At 40.3% G+C, this 17,409-nt stretch overlaps 1 protein-coding gene across 3 annotated transcripts in view; it reads left to right on the plus strand.

Moving 5' to 3' along the window:
• The window catches only part of Ms4a18 (membrane spanning 4-domains A18), a 51,006-nt gene continuing 33,597 nt past the window's right edge, over nt 1-17,409 (plus strand). For all 3 annotated transcript variants that reach the window (XM_059260582.1, XM_059260602.1, XM_059260591.1), the window contains exon 1: nt 1-160. The gene's annotated coding sequence lies outside the window, so the exon portion shown is untranslated. The remainder of the gene's footprint in view (nt 161-17,409) is intronic.

Below are 17,409 nucleotides of genomic sequence, written 5' to 3' on the forward strand. Positions count from 1 at the left end.
CTTCTAAGACACTCCATTTGGAAGTTTGTCTTCTTATTGGCACAAAATGGCCTGCTGGGCAAAGAACCACCCTTACCTCAACTGCTGACAGTATGAATGCTGTCCTTTCCAGACGAGCAGGACACAAGGAAAAGTGACTACTGAAACTTGCCAAGACACAGTAAGATGGTCTTTCAAAATTCCTGCTTCTGAAAATTGTCTGCAGATATTCTAGGCCATAGCCAAACTGGATGCCCCAATGGTGCTGAGAAACTTTAGGCGATTGTCCAGGGTGCCAGCTGTCTTTGTCTATTCTTGCAAAATTTTCGGAAATTGTTTGCTTGCATTTTCTGTTTTCTCAGGTATTATTATGTTCTAAAGACTAGATAGTTAGCTATGATCCTTTCATATCTTAGCTAAGATCACTTCAGATACTAAAGTTAGATTTTTTTAAGGATAGGCCAGCTACTGGAGTTATCTCTGTAACATGCCATTTACCTATGTTCTGGATATCTCTGGATTTTAGTATGTGTCTCTTGTTTGATGTTTTTCTTGCTGGTTGTATTTCTATTTTTGTTTAGGTTATTACCTTTTCCCTTTCCTGGACAATATTTGGTAATTGTTCCTATTGTATATAGTTTTATATTAGGTTAGAACTTTCTTAGTTAGACAAAAGAGGGAGATGTAGTGGATAGCTGTTCTGTCTATGACCTTGAAGCACCACCCCTAGAGAAGCAGCAGCTCTGCCTGCCTATGACCTTAAAGTCCATGCCCCTGGGGCGTGGCCTCTCAGCGACCCTTAAGATCTGGGATGCACATAGGCAGTCTCCTCTTCACTCCCTCATGGGACTTGCATGCAGGACTGATTCAAACAGCTAGAACAGCGTGAGACTTTGCCCTAGCATTCTAGAACCTGAGACAATTCTGTTCTGTACAATGAGTTTTTTTCCCCTAATAAATTCCCTTGCTCTTTAAGCAGACTCTGTGGATTTCTCACTTTAATGATGGCTCAGATAGTCTTGTACAATATAGATGGGCGAGGATGGAGTAAAAAGATTTCAGGAGAGAAGCCCAAGACTTAGTAATATTTCCCTCAAGAACTTACAGAAGCACAGAATTCAGAATATTTCAAGATCTTAAAGGTAGCATAGTCTAGATATTTGTTCTTAAATATCCTTGAAAACTAGTCCTGAATTTACAATTTCAGCACCACCTAGCAGGCTGTTAGACGTGAAAAGTCATTGGCCTCACCCAGGCCTACAGATACAGGAATGTGGAGGGTCCATTTGACCAGGAACTGAGGCTAACAATTGGTATGTAGGACCTCATAAAACTAAAAAGCTCCACACGACTAAAGAATTAATTGAAGAAGAGGAAGGCCACAGAATGGAAGAGAATCTTTGCCAGCTATACATCTGACAGAGGATTAATATAATTGTATATTTATATTATAATAATATAAATTATTATAATACAAATATAAATTATATTATATTATATTTCAAATAATTAAATTAAAGAGCCAAAAACAAAAAACCCAACAAACTCTTTTTAAAAAAATGAGCTTGGAATCTGAACAGAGAGTTCTCAAAAGAAGAAATAAAATGACTGAGAAATATTTCAAAAACTGTTCATCATCCCTAACAATCAGGGAAATGCAAATTAAAACAACTTTGAAATTTCATCTTATCCCAGTCAGAATGCCAAGAATCAACAAGACAACTGACAATAAATAAATAAATAAATAAATAAATAAATAAATAAATAAATAAATAAATAAATAAATAAGTAAGTAAGTATTGGAAGGGATTTGGGGACAAAGGAACCCTTGTTTACTATTGGTAGGATTAAACATTGGTCCAGCAAATCAGTATAGGGAACCCTCAGAAAGCCAAAACGTAAGTCTATCAAATGATCCAGCAATATAGTTCTTTGGCATGTGCTCCAAGTACTCCACATCCTACTCCACAGATACTCACTCAGCCATGTTGCTGCTCTATTCACAATAGCTAGGAAATGGAAACAACCTAAATGCCCTTCAAGTGAAAAGTGGATAATGAAAATGTGGTGGGTATACCCTATGGAATACTGTTTAACTTTAAATAAAAATGAAACCATAAACTTTCCAGGTAAATGGATAGAAGTAGAAAAGATCAGAGTGAGTGAGGTGACCCAGACCCAAAAAGACAAACGTTTCATGTCCTCACTCATCTGAGGTTCCTAGGCCCAGCTCTTCAGAGGTGAATACACAGTCTGGATTAACTGTAGAAACCAGGAAAGTGAAACCACTGCCAGCGTAGGGAGGTGGTATCAATAGAGAGGAGAACAGCAGGGTACAAGTGGTCTGACTGGGGAGATGGGGTAAACTAGTGAAGTCTAACAAGATCTAATAAGGGAAAGATAAATACCAAGGAAGAAGGAGGGGAAAAGAACAAATAACTAAGGATGTCCAAAAAGTCATAAGGGATCATATAATCTATTCACTTAAAATTACATATAATACGATACTACGTGTGTCTGTGTGTCTGTGTGTCTGTGTGTGTGTGTGTGTGTGTGTGTGTGTGTGTGTGTGTGTGTAGTTTAAATGAAGTTTTTCTCATCTGGGCTGACGTTGCCTCCCCCAAGAGCCATAGGTATGACAGACCACCTTTTGAATTGCCAGTCAGGGTTGTCCAAGAGACTCCCAAAACATAGGCTATTGATGTTGCCCTTAATTGCCTCCCAAGTGTGAAAGGTAAGTCTTTACTTCTGAAGACACCATATACTTCAGACATAGGACCCAAAGAATCTAAGCTGAATCCAACCTAAAATTTTCCTCCCTTAAGAGTATCTTTCATGGTAGCCAGGTGGTGGTGGCACATACCTTTAATCGCAGCTCTTGGGAGGCAGAAACAGGCAGATCTCTGTGAGTTTGAGGCCAGCCTGGTCTACAAAGTAAGTTCCAGGACAGCCAGAGCTACACAGAGAAACCCTGTCTTGAAAAACAAAAACAAACAAACAAACAAAAAGACTATCTTTAATGATACCAGAAGGTTCCATGCAAGTTTCCTAGGAAGAGAAGCAACTAATAGTTCTACCCAGCTATGATGCCTACAAACCACAACAATGACCAACATGGCACCACAACCCTGAGTGTAACAGGGGCACACTATGATGCCTACAAACCACAACAATGATCAGCATGGCACCACAACCCTAAGAGTGTAACAGGGGCACACTATGATGCCTACAAACCACAACAACGATCAGCATGGCACCACAACACTAAGAGTGTAACAGGAGCACACTCTGATGACTACAAACCACAACAACGATCAGCATGGCACCACAACCCTAAGAGTGTAACAGGGGCACACTATGATGCCTACAAACCACAACAACGATCAGCATGGCACCACAACCCTAAGAGTGCAATAGGGGTACACATACCTTGGCAGTAACCAAGAACCCTCTCTCTAAGTGGACTTATAACCCACTCAATAAGAGGGAAATCATGCTGGCACAGGAAACCTAGTCAACTACCCAAAGCTACTGAAGTGTGGATCTTGAAGGAAAATCTACAACCACCAATTTACTAAATCAGCACAATTTCTAGCTACATTCTAAATATCTGTCCTTACACCCGTAGATAAGTATAGGTGTCACCCTCATCAAAGAAATGTTTCCTTGTGGCAGATAGAGACTACTGCAGAAAACCACAATCAAAATGCACAGAACAAGTGATTTGTGTGCTGCCCAGCCTCAACTGATACATCTGCAACATGATTCTTATGCCTGAGGCTCAGGGGTCATTGTGGAAGAGCCAAATGAACTTTTTTCTGTAGTAGTATGTCTCCTAGAAATGTCAGGGAAGCTACACCCATGGAGTCTCACTAATATGGCTGCCTAAACAAGACCTGAACATGGATCACACCAATAGACAGGCTAGTATGGAAGGGGGAACGCTCATAGGGCCTCAACCCTACACAAAAAACTATAAAGCAACTAAGGAGAGCTCAGAGTGGGAGAAATAGTCTTCCCCAGGGAAGAGAATGCCAATTGATTATCCAGTACCAAGTTTTCAAGCCTGAAATCATATATGTACAAGTAATATTATATGGACTGAGCAGGGTGTGTGTGTGTGTGTGTGTGTGTGTGTGTGTGTGTGTGTGTAACAATATAACAATTTGAGAAAAGAAGGCCATGAATTTGAGAGAGAGCCAGGGGTTGGGGAATACATGGGAAAGATTAGAGGGAGGAAAGGGAAGGGAGGAAAATGATGTATTTGTCTTAGTTACTGTTCTATTGCTGAAAGGAGACACCATGAGCAAGGCAACTTATAAAAGAAATCATTTAATTAGGGGCTTGCTTACAGTTTCAGAGGGCTAGGCCATAATCATAGTGGTGAGAAACATGGCAGCAGGCAGGCAGGCAGGTATAGCACTGGAGCAGTAACTGAGAGCTCACACTAATCTGTAATTTGCAGAGGGGGGGGGGGCTAGGTCTATGTGGCCTTTTGAAACCTCAAAGCCTACCCCCAGTTAAACACCTCCTCCAACAAGGCCATTCCTTCTAATCTCTCCTAAACAGTTCCGCTAACTGGGATCAAGCATTCAAACATATAGGAGCCATTCTAGCTCAAACCACAACAGTAATTATACTTTATTTTCAAAAATGAAACTCCAGAAATGGGGCCCTGTCATCTGTCCTACACCAAGCCTTCTGGCTATTCTACTGCAACTCGAGTTTAGGAACCACTGCTAGAACTTGTGGAAGTGGTCAACCATTGACTGGTCTAACCTGAGGCCCATGATACAAAAGGGAGCCCATGCCTGATACTGTGTGGATGGCCAGGAACCAGAGTCAGGGCAGCCCAGAGACCCAGGATGGATCCAAATACAACTGGCAAAAAAAAAAATCAGTGAAATGATTCCTAATGATATTCTGTTATACTCATAGAGATTGGTGCCTCGCCCTCTTCAGAGAGGCTTCACCCAGCAATTAATGGGAGTAAGTCCAGAGATTCACAACCAAACAGTAGGCAAATCCAGAAGAACCCCACAGAAGAGGAGGAGGAAGGATTGTAGGAGCCAGATGGATTGAGGGCACTGGGAGAACACCACCCACAGAATCAACTAAGCAGGCCTCATAGGGACTCACAGAGACTTAAGTGACAATCATGGTCCCCTGCATCTAAGTTATGGCTGTGTAGCTGGGTGTTCTTGTGGGACTCCTAACAGTCAGAGTAAGAGTGTCTCTCACTGTTTTGCCTGTTCTTGGGACCCTTTTCCTCCTAGTGGGTCACCTCATCTAGCTTAATATGAGAGTTTGTCTTATTGTAATTTGTTGTGCCATGTTCAGGGGATATCCCTGGGAGGTCTGCTCTTCTTTTTTTCTTTCTTTTTTTCTTTTTGGGAAAGGGAAGAGGAGTGGATCTGAGGGAGAGGAGATGGGGGGATGAGAGGAGTGGGGAGGGAGAGGAAACTGCAGCTGGGATGTAATACATGTAAAAAATTAAAATAAAAAACCACTGTAAACCATTTTATTTCATTTTAAGCACATGTATCATTTGGATACCTCAAAAATACATAAATCTTCAAAGACTTAGTCCTCAGGTTGACACTGACAGGAGAATCTGAACCTTTGAGATTGCAGCCTTGTAAAAGATCCTTATATCACTGGTGGTATGACCTCAAAGAGGATTTGGAGGCCCTGGCCCCTTCTTCCTCCTTCGCTTCATAGAATCACCACATGCTCTCCACCACTGCCGTGTGGCATGCCCATTAAATGCCTGAGTGAATGCTCCCACCCAGTCTTGAACTGGAATCTCCAAAACTGTAAGTGAACAATCTTCATCTTTCTATAATTAGTTACCTTAGGAACTTCATTGACTAGCACAAACACCTCCCAATACGATGCCGTATGCTGTGCTGTGTGTCAGCCTTCACCATCCTGTGGTGACTCTGCTGAGAAGCTCTTCCAAAGAATGGACTAACTCAAAAAGAACATCCAGAGAAGACATTTCTCAAGGTGTCAAATGGTAGTGCATTAGTCTAGTTTTGTTGGTGTTGTTACTTTCACCAAATACCTAGAGCAGAATAATTAATTAAAAAGAAAGAAAGGAATTTATCTTTACTGTACTGCATAATGGCAGAAATGTATGTATGCATGTGTGTGTGTGTGTGTGTGTGTGTGTGTGTGTGTGCATTCTCTCTGCTGTTCCATATAAGGCTACAAGAATTGAAGCATAAGAGCCCCACCCTAATGACCTAACAAACCAATCATTTTCTAATCTTTCCACCTTTATACTCTGCAGACACTCCTGGCACCTCTAAACTCTCACATCAATTCGAGGGGGACAAATCATATTCAAACCTTAGTAGAGAAATTTTAAAATGATCCTTCACCTTTAGACTCAAAGAATTAGAATGTTGGATAAGAGTCAGGCACAGCCCATCTGTTTCCTATCAGCCTCTGTTAGACTCAGTCCATCAACTTTCCTTTGATTGGTCTTTCTCTCACATGCTAGTGTCAAGTACGTTTTTATGTCTCATAAAGTTAAATCAACAACCAGGAGTCAATAGAGGCTATACAACTGCAGAGAGCAATAAAGGCTGGAGAAGTAAGGTTAAAGGTCACTTGGATAAGAGGAAAATAAAATGGCACGAAGGACATCTCTGTGTCAGTCAAAACTGCTAGATGCATCACACGTGATCTACTGATGCTGTCCTCCTGGTGTGTTTAGTGCAGACGTTTGTATGTTTGTTTTAATGTTTGTGTGGTTTATAAGAAAATACCCACAAGCCCGGTGTAGCAGAACACACCTTTAATCCCAGCACTCAGGAGGCAGAGGCAGGTGGATCTCTGAGATCAAGGCTAGCCTTGTCTACAGAGCGAGTTCTAAGACATCCAGAACAACATTTGAGACCTTTCTCAAAAAAAATAAATTTTTTAAATGACTGCAAGTGAGTATTTTATTGTATGAGAGAGAGAGAGAGAGAGAGAGAGAGAGAGAGAGAGAGAGAGAGAGAGAGAGGAGTTTATTTGGCTCCTGATTCTGACAGCTGGAAGATTTAGATTTAGACAGGAGCATCTGCTGAGGATCCCCTGTGTTCATCACACTCTAACATCATGAGAAAAGAGAGGAAGTAAGCCACTAGGGAGATGCAGTCTCAAGCTTTTATATCAAGCTACTTTCTCAGGAGCTTGTCCATCCCCAAGATATCTAACCAACTCCAAAAGACCAGCACTAAACCTTTCACAAAGGGGGCCATGACCCAGTCACGTTCTACAAGCCACACCTCTCAAAGGTCTCACCACCACTCAATATCACAACAGTAGATGCAAGCTTCCAGCACATGAACCTTTAGGGGGAAATCATATCTACACCATAGCAGTTTCCAATAAGTACCTGATCAATTAACTCAATGCTCTAGAAAACCAAGTAATTAACATTTACTGATTCACTACCTACCATGTTATTTCTATTCAGTGTACTTTTGCCTGTTATATCACTTCATATTAAACACAGAGGAGAATTGTCAATTCTGTAAGGACAAGAAATAGGAAAAAAATCAGGGCTCATCAAGGTTTAGTGATTTGCCATAGTGCACCTGCCAGTAATTCATGTGTTCTAGTTCACTTTTTTGTTACTGAAATAAAATGCTGGTCAAAAGCAACTTGGAAGCAGCCGGTTACAAGTCTACCTTCCCCTGAGGCATCAGAGGCCACTGGAGGCACAGATACCACATGCACAGATTGTAGAAAGAATCAACATCTGTATTTATAATTACCTCAACCCAGATGAGTAGACAGCAGTGGAAGAATACATTCAACAATATAAAGAGCAATATGGCACCACCAGAACCTAGCAGTTCTACAACAGCATAACCTGAATACCCCAACACAGATGAAGCAGAAGAAAAAGACCTAAAAAATAACTTTATGGAGATGATAGAGGCCCTTAAAGAGGAAATTTAAAATTCCCTTAAATAAATGGAGTAAAAGACAATCAAAAAATTAGAAGAAATCAATAAATCTGCTAAAGAAAGCCAAGAAAAAACAATCAAACAGGTAAAGGAAACAGTTCAAGACTTGAAAATTGAAATAGAGGCAATAAAGAAAACACAAACTGAGGGAATTCTGGAAATGGAAAATCTGGGTAAATGAACAGGAACTACAGATGCAAGCATAGTCAACAGAATAAAAGAGATGGAAAAGAGAATCTCAGGCATTGAAGATACTATAGAGGAAATTGACTCATTGGTCAAAGAAAATGTTAAATCCAACAAATTCTTAACATAAAACATCCACAAAATCTGGAACACCACGAAAAGACCAAACCTAAGAATAATAGGGATAAAAGAAGAAGAATTCCAGCTCAAAGGTACATAAAATATATTCAACAAAATCATAGAAAAAAACTTTCCCAACCTAAAGAAGGACATGACTATGAAGATACAAGAAGCTTATAGGCCGGGCGGTGGTGGCGCACGCCTTTAATCCCAGCACTCGGGAGGCAGAGCCAGGCGGATCTCTGTGAGTTCGAGGCCAGCCTGGGCTACCAAGTGAGTCCCAGGAAAGGCGCAAAGCTACACAGAGAAACCCTGTCTTGAAAAACAAAAACAAAAAACAAAAAACAAAAAAAAAAAAAAAGAAGCTTATAGAACACCAGATAGACTGAACAAAAAAAAAACCCCTGCGACATAATAATCAAAACACTAAACATACAGAATAAAGAAAGAATATTAACAGCTGCACAGCTGCAAAGGAAAAAAAACAAGTAGCATATAAATGCAGACTTATCAGAATTACACCTGACTTCTCAATAGAGATTATGCAATCCAGAAGGTCCTAAGCAGACATTTTGCAGACACTAAGAGACCATGGATGCCAGCTGAGATTACTATGCCCAACAAAACTTTCAATCACTATAGACAGAGAAAACAAGATATTCCATGACAAAACTAGATTTAAACAATACTTATCACAAAACCAGCCCTTCAGAAAAGTACAAGAAGGAAAGCTCCAACCCAAGGAAGTTAGCTACACCCACGAAAACACAGGCAATAGATAATCCCACACCAGTAAAACCCAAAGGCTGGGCAGTGGTGGTCCATGCCTTTAATCCCAGCACTTGGGAGGCAGAGGCAGTTGGATCTTTGTGAGTTTGAGGCCAGCCTGGTCTACAGAGCGAGATCCAGGAAAGGCACAAAGCTACACAGAGAAACCCTGTCTCAAAAAACCAAAACCAAAATGTAGCTAGAGTTTTCCTGACTGGCCCACAGTCAGGACAAATCTCTGACACCCGCCAGTCCCACAGCCACTCAGACCCAACCAAATAAACAGAGACTTGTATTGGTTACAAACTGTATGGCAGTGGCAGGCTTCTTGCTAACTGTTCTTACAGCTTAAATTAATCCATTTCTATAAATCTATACCTTGCCACGTGGCTTGTGGCTTACCGGTACTTTACATCTTCCTTGTCCTGATGGCAGCTGGCAGAGTCTCCCTGACTCAGCTTCCTGTTCTCTCAATTCTCCTCTCTGTTAGTCCCGCCTATACTTCCTGCCTGGCCACTGGCCAATCAGTGATTTATTTATTGACCAATCAGCAACACATTTGACATACAGACCATCCCACAGCACCAAAAACAAACAAAAAACAAAAACAAACCCCAAAGAAGGGAAACATACACACACTACCAAAACAACAACAAAACCAAAAAATAAGAGGAATTAACACTCATTGGTCATTAATATCTCTTAATATCAGTGGACTCAATTCACCTATAAAAAGACACAGGCTAGCAGAATGAGTACAAAAACAGGATGCATCCTTCTGCTCCATACAAGAAACACACCTCAACTTCAAAGACAGACATTACCTCAGAGTAAAGGGTTGGGAAAAGATTTCCAATCAAATGGACTTAAGAAACAAGCTGGTGTAGCTATCCTAATATCTAACAAAATAGACTTCAAACTAAAATTAATCAAAAGATATGGAGAAAGACATTTTATATTCATCACAGGAAAAATCCATCAAGATGATGTCTCAATTCTGAACATTAATGCCCCAAATACAAGGACACTCACATTTGTAAAAGAAATATTACTAAAGCTTAGATCACACATCAAACCTCACATACTAATAGTAGGAGACTTCAACATCCTACTCTCATCAATGGACAGGTCTGCCACACAGAAACATAACAGAGAAATAAGGGAACTAACAGATGTTATGGCTCAAATGGACTTAAAAGACATCTATAGAACATTTCACCTAAACACAAAAGAATATACTTTCTTCTCAGGACCTCATGGAACCTTTCCTCAAACTGACCACATACTTGGTCACAAAACAAATCTTAACAGATACAAAAAAAAATTGTAATAACCCCCTGTATCTTATCAGATCACCATGGCTTAAAGTTAGAATTCAACAAGAACACAAATTACATAAAGCCTACAAACTCATGGAAACTGAACAACTCTCAACTGAATCACCACTGGATCAAGGAAGAAATAAAGAAAGAAATTAAAAACTTCCTAGAACTCAATGAAAATGAATACCCAAATTTATGGGACATTTTTAAAGCAGTGCCAAGAGGAAAGTTCATAGCACTAAGTGCCCACATAAAGAATTTGGAGAAATCTCACACTAGCAACTTAGCAGCATATCTGAAGCACTAGAACAAAAAAAAGAAAGAAAGAAAGAAAGAAAGAAAGAAAGAAAGAAAGAAAGAAAGAAAGAAAGAAAGAAAGAAAGAAAGAAAGATCACTCAGGAGGAATAGACAACAGGAAATAATCAAATTGAAGGCTGAAACAAACAAAATAATACAAAGAATCAATGAAACAAAGAGTTGGTTCTTTGACAAAAATCAGCAAGACAGACAAACCCTTATCCAAACTAACCAAAAGGTAGAGAGAAAGAATATCAAAATTAACAAAATCAGAAATGAAAAGGGGGACATAACAACAGACACTGAGGAAATCCAGAGAATCATCAGGTCATACTTCAAAAAATCGTACTCCACACAACTGGAAAATCTGAAGGAAATGTACAGTTTTCTGGATAGGTACCATATACTAAAATCAAGATCAGATAAACAATTTACATATACCTATAACCCCTAAGGAAATAGAAGCAGTAATTAAAAGTCTCCAAACCAAAAAAAGCCTAGAGCCAGATGGTTTCAGCATAGAATTCTACCAGAATTTCAAAAAAGAGCTAATACTAATACTCTTCAAATTGTTCCACACAATAGAAACAGAAGGAACATTACCAAATTCTTTTAATGAGGCTACAGTTACCCTGATACCAAAACCACACAAAGATGCAACAAAGAAATAGAATTACAGAACAATCTCCCTCATGAACATTGATGCAAAATTACTCAATAAAATACTGGCAAACCAAATCCAAGAACACATCAAAAAATTCATCCACCATAATCAAGTAGGCTTCATCCCAGAGATACAGGGATGGTTCAACATATGAAAATCTGTTAATGTAACCCACCATATAAGCAAACTGAAAGAAAAAAAAACACATGATCATCTAATTAGATGCTGAAAAACCTTCAACAAAATCCAACACCCCTTCATGATAAAGGTTTTGGAGAGATCAGGAATACAGGGAACATTCCTAAACATAAAAAAGGCAATTTACAGCAAGCCAACAGCCACCATCAAATGGAGAGAAACTCAAAGCGATTCCACTAAAATCAGGAACAAGACAAGGCTGTCCACTATCTCCATATCTATTCAATATAGTAGTACTCCAAGTTCTAACTAGAGCAATAAGACAACAAAAGGAGATCAAGGGCATACACATTGGAAAGGAAGATGTCAAACTTTCACTATTTGCAGATGATATGATAGTATACATAAGTGACCCAAAAATTCTACCAGGGAACCCTACAGCTGACAAGAGTTGATCTTCAGTCAATATCATGATGGGGAAACCCACAGAGACAGCTGACCCAAGCTAGGGGGAGCTCATGGACTCTGATTGGACAGCTGGGGAGCCTGCAGGGAACTGAACCAGACCCTCTGAATGTGAGTGACAGCTGCTTGGTCTGCTTGTGATGCTCCTGGCAGTGGGACTTGGATTTATCCCTGGTGTATGAACTGGCTTTTTGGAGCCCACTCCCTATGGTGGCATTACCCAGCCTTGATGCAGCGGGGAGGGGCTTGGGCCTGCCTCAACTTGATATTCCAGACCTTGTTGACTCCCCATGGGAGGCCTTACCCTCTCTGAGGAATGGATGGGGGGATGTGGGGGGTGGAGTGAAAGGAGGGGAGGGTGGGGGAACTGTGGTTGGTACGCAAAATGAAAAAAATTAAAATAAAAATAATATATATATTTTAAAAAGCAACTTGGAGAGAAAGAGATTTATTTGACTTACAGTTTATAGCCCATCAATGAGGGAAAGCAAGTCAGGAACTTAAAGAAGGAACCACAAAGGAACACTGCTTACTGAGTTGCTTCCTCTGGTTTTCTAGGCCACTTTTCTTGTACAGCCCAGGCCCACCTGCCTAGGGATGGCACTGCCCACAGTGGGCTGGGCCCTCCTGTATCAATTAGCAATGAAGAACTCCCCCCCCTCCACCCCCGCCGACATGTCCACACACTACTCTGATGGAAGCAATTCCTCAGTGGAGATTCCCTCTTTCCCACATGACCTATTTGTGTCAAGCTGGCAAAAACTAGCCAGCACATGGCGAAACTGTATTTGAATTCACGTCTTCTCCCTCTACAGTCCAGGCTGTGTGGCTCATGTGTCCTGTCACTTCTACAGTGCTGATCACAAGGGAAAACATGATGACAGCAATGATGATAATAAGGTCATTCATTAAGAAATTTTAGCAACTATACATTCAAAACATTTTCAGGATAATCACTCCACATCTACTCCCCCTAGGCCTAGACTACCTACTTTTCCAACTTAGGTTATTTCAGCAGCCTCAAATAGTCTCCCAGACTTTTTTCCTTTCCCTTCATAAACCCAGAAGTCAGCTACATTTATTCTTCACCTCCCCTAAGATTCAATCTTAAACAAATCCATCAATGGAGAGATGATTTGATGGTTAAAAGTACTTGTTGCTCTTGCAGAAGAGCTAGGTTAAATTTTCAGCACCTACATGGTAGCTCACAACCATGTATAACTCCAGTTCCAGGGGATCTGATGCCCTCTTCTGACCTCTGCAGGCACTAGGCATACATGCAGTGCACAAACACATCTGCAGGCAAAACATTCATACGCATGAAATGAATATATCTTTTAAACATGTAAAAAATCATTGATATACATCTAATCATGTCAGTCCCTAGTTCAGCAGCCTCCTATAGATCTTTCTAATTCATAGTCAGAAAAACCGAAGACCCTCCAATGTTAGCCAGACTCCTGCAGTCAGACCTCTAGTTCAGCGGCCTCCTATAGATCTTTCTAATTCATAGTCATAAAAACCAAAGACCCTCCAATGTTAGCCAGACCCTTGCAGTCAGACCTCTAGTTCAGCAGCCTCCTATAGATCTTTCTAATTCATAGTCATAAAAACCAAAGACCCTCCAATGATAGCCACACCCCTGCAGTCAGACCTCCCTGGGCTCCTCAGTCAGTTCTGTTTTCCTCTGCTGAGCCTGACTTCCGTCTTGCTAGCCGCTCCACCTCAGGGAAACCTTTCCACTGCCATTTCCTTCTGCCAAGAACGTTCCTCCCTACTCACCCACAGACCTCCCTCCATACACTATTATTGGCACATACTCATTGTACAAAGTCATGGGTTTTATAATGACATTTTTATTCAAGTATATCATGTACTCTGGCCATATTCATCCCCATTACCCTCTCCTGTCCTACCTCCCTCTAATTACATTCTTTTCCCAAAGTCCACATTCTACTTTTATGTCATCTATATGATACATAAAATACAGATTTGAATATGTAAGACCACGTATTTAATATAAATTCCAACTATAAAAGAAAATGTGACATTTAGCTTTCTGAGTTTGGCTTATTCCACTTAGTGCAAAAATCTCTAGTTCCATCCATTTTCCTTCAGATGACATAGTTTCTTTCTTCCTTATGGCTGAATTGTGTACACACCATATTTTATTTATTCATTCATCTATTGATGAGAACTAGCCTGGTTAGCTTAGATTGTCAACCTGACAAAGCCTAGAATCATCTGAGAGGATAGACTCAATTGAGAAATTGCCGTATTGACCTGTGGATATATCTGTCTTAGTCAGTGCCCTATTGCTGTGAAAAGACACCATGACCACAAAAACTCGTATAACTGAAAGCATTTAGTGGGTCTTGTTTACAGTTTCAGAGGTTTAGTCCATTATCACCATGGCATGGTGGCATGCTGGCAGACATGGTGCTGGAGAAGGAGCAGAGAGTTCTACATATAGATCCACAGGCAACAGGAAGAAAGAGACCCTGGGCCTGTCTTGAGCACTTGACAGTGCCAAGGCCCACCCCTAGTGACACATTTCCTCCAACAAGGCCACATCTTTTAATCCCTGTCAAGTAGTGCCACTCCCTAATGACCAAGCATTCAAATATATGAGCCTATAGGGGCCATTCTTGCTGGTGGCCATGTCAGAGGAGCAGTAGATGACAGTTGACTTCAGTATGTCAGCCCACCAAGAAGTGAATCCCTGATGGGTGAATCTCAGATAGGCAAGGCCTGAGACCACAGACTCCAGAATGTCTTTAGCTTCTGCTGTGCCTTCACATGCTTGCTGCTGCCATCTTTCTCTGGTATCTGGTATGATGTGAATGGGTGTAGGGAGATTCCCACTCCCTGTAATGTAGTGTGTTTATCTCATGGAAACATCCCATTCTACTGGGCATTTTTACCTGTGGATTATTATGAAGATGATTTCTCCCTAAGCTGTACTGTTTAATTGATAATAATAATGTTAGTTTAAATAGAGTTTTGAAGCCGGGCAGTGGTGGGCGCACGCCTTTAATCCCAGCGCTCGAGAGGCAGAGGCAGGCAGATCTCTGTAAGTTTGAGGCCAGCCTGGTCTCCAAAGAGAGTTCCAAGAAAGGCACAAAGCTACACAGAGAAACCCTGTCTTGAAAAAAATATATAGTTTTGATAATAAAAAATAAAACACAGAAGTGTCACACAGCTAGAACACATGAGTTTCTATTGAGGAGCTGTATAGACTGTGGCTTGGGCTAATGATTAAGAAAAAGAATTGAGTCCCAGTAGCCCAGTTAACTTAAATTCTTTTAACTTTAATGTGGGAAGTGTGTTCACAGGTTTCAGAGTGCATCACAGCTGAAACGAAGCTTTCAAAATAACTTAAAGTTAAACTAAGATGTTTCTGTTAAATAGCTTTGAGGTGAAAAACCCAAGAAGACAATCTAAAGTTTTAAAAAGGCACATAGTTGATTGAGGAACTCCTTAAGGTCAGGGAACAAGAACAAAGCAGCCCAATTATCATTAGCTGACATGCCTTTCTTTCTGGGATTGGTTGATGACCAAAAGTGATAATTAATTCCTTGTACTCATTTCTGCCCTCAGTCTTCTGATATAAAAAACTATTGATGAGTGGGTATGCACCCTAAAGATTTAAAGTAGAGCTGACTGATTGTTTCTCATGTATAAAACTTTCAGTTTGTGATTCCTTTAAGATTCCTTACGATAACCTTTCAAGATAAGTAATAAAGTGATTGGTCCTTTCTTTGTAACTGCAAAAACACAGCTTGCCAGTAAAAAAAAAAAAAGTGCCTTGCTTGCCTACACTATTAATTCATAACAGATTGCTAGGATATGAATGTACACGAGTTCTTGGGATAAAATGTTTAATCATGTAAGGAACATGGAAAACTTGCTGGGTTTTTTTACTTGTATTCACTTGAAAAATAGAATGTAACCACACTGTAATATTTATACTGCCTGAAAGATTTTGCTAGGGTATATAAGCTGTAAGGGAAAGAGTAAAAAAGAACAAAGAGTTAGAAGGAAAACATCAAGAGAGACAGAGGAACATTTCTGGAGATAAGAAAAGAGAAAAAGAATACAGAAGAATAATAAAAGAAGGAAATCAAGAGTGTCTTTTTTGCTGCAGAATAATCCTCTGTACACTATAAATATGTATTACTATCATTGGTTAATAAAAAGCTGACAGGCCAGTAGCCAGAGAGGAAGTTAGGAGGGAAAGCCAAACTGAGAATGATGGGAAGAAGGAGGGCGGAGTCAGAGGAGTTGCCAGCCGACATCGACAGAGCAGGAGATGAATGTGCCATGCTAATAAAGGTAATGCCACACAGCAGAGCATAAATAAGGAATATGGGTTAACTTAAAATGTAAGAGCTATGCCAGGAGCCATCCCCCAGCAGCGGACAGGTCCCAGCAGAGGATGTAAGGAGTCGGCAGGGGAAGGAGGTAAGCCAGGCCATGGTAGCGACAAAAATCTTGCAGCCTGACTCTCTCTCTAGCAGGCAGAGTGCTTTTTTATTTATACAGAACTTATTAATCAAAGATGGATTCTTGTTGTTCCAAAACAAAGATCATATCATTTTTGGTTTTGGATATGTGTTTCATGTTTTTTTATTAATCTTTTTGTCATCATTGGTAACTTATGACAGAATAGATTTCTCATTTTCAGTCATTTTCCCTCAGGTTTTGACATCATTGATGAACAGAGTTATCATCTTTACTTATTAATCCATAGCCCAATTTTTAAGAATCTAGAGGCATATGATAGCCTGTCCTCAGGCTGGTGGCTTTGGTTGCTTCAAGGATGCTAGACCAATACAAAATCTTCAAGCCAGCCCAGGCATATTGCTATGTCCCAAGCAAGTGTACTATTAACTCTTAAAGGTCAGAATGCCCAACAAAAATCATCAGGCCAAAATTGTTGCAGTTATTATTCAAATTCTGACATGGTAACTTCAGCTAATCTAACTTTGTTATATGTATATGTCACATAATTGTCTGAGTGTATAATGGGAAGAGGCTTGCAATCTGATCTGTAACCAACTCCTCTAGCCCAGCGAATCTTGTTAACCTTTTTAAGTTTACTTTGTTTTGATCATCTTGTTCCTGAGTAAGTACAAGGACAGAAGTTTGAAAACATCTCATAGCCTCATAAAGAGACCTCTGGCTTCTTTATGTGTGTCACAACCTCCAAAGCATAAGGAAGACCTTCCAGTAGATAAGGATATCTCCCTAAAAGTGGGAGGGGTGGTATGTTCAGGACTTTTCTGGGGAAGCTTAGAAGCAATATTCCTTGGAGAAGGCATAAATGGTTCATAAGAAATTTCCATCAATCCAATATCCTCAAATTGTACGGATATTAAAAGTCTCCCAAGCATGCAACAGGTGGAGATGAAAACCAAAGGTGGCACGGCGGCCATCATGTGGCTCAGCTTTGCTGGATCTTGGTCAAGCAGCTGCGCTGGCCTTTAACTTTTGCAGTTC

This window comes from Peromyscus eremicus, chromosome 1 (genome assembly GCF_949786415.1).
Source record: "Peromyscus eremicus chromosome 1, PerEre_H2_v1, whole genome shotgun sequence".
Lineage (NCBI taxonomy): Eukaryota > Metazoa > Chordata > Mammalia > Rodentia > Cricetidae > Peromyscus > Peromyscus eremicus.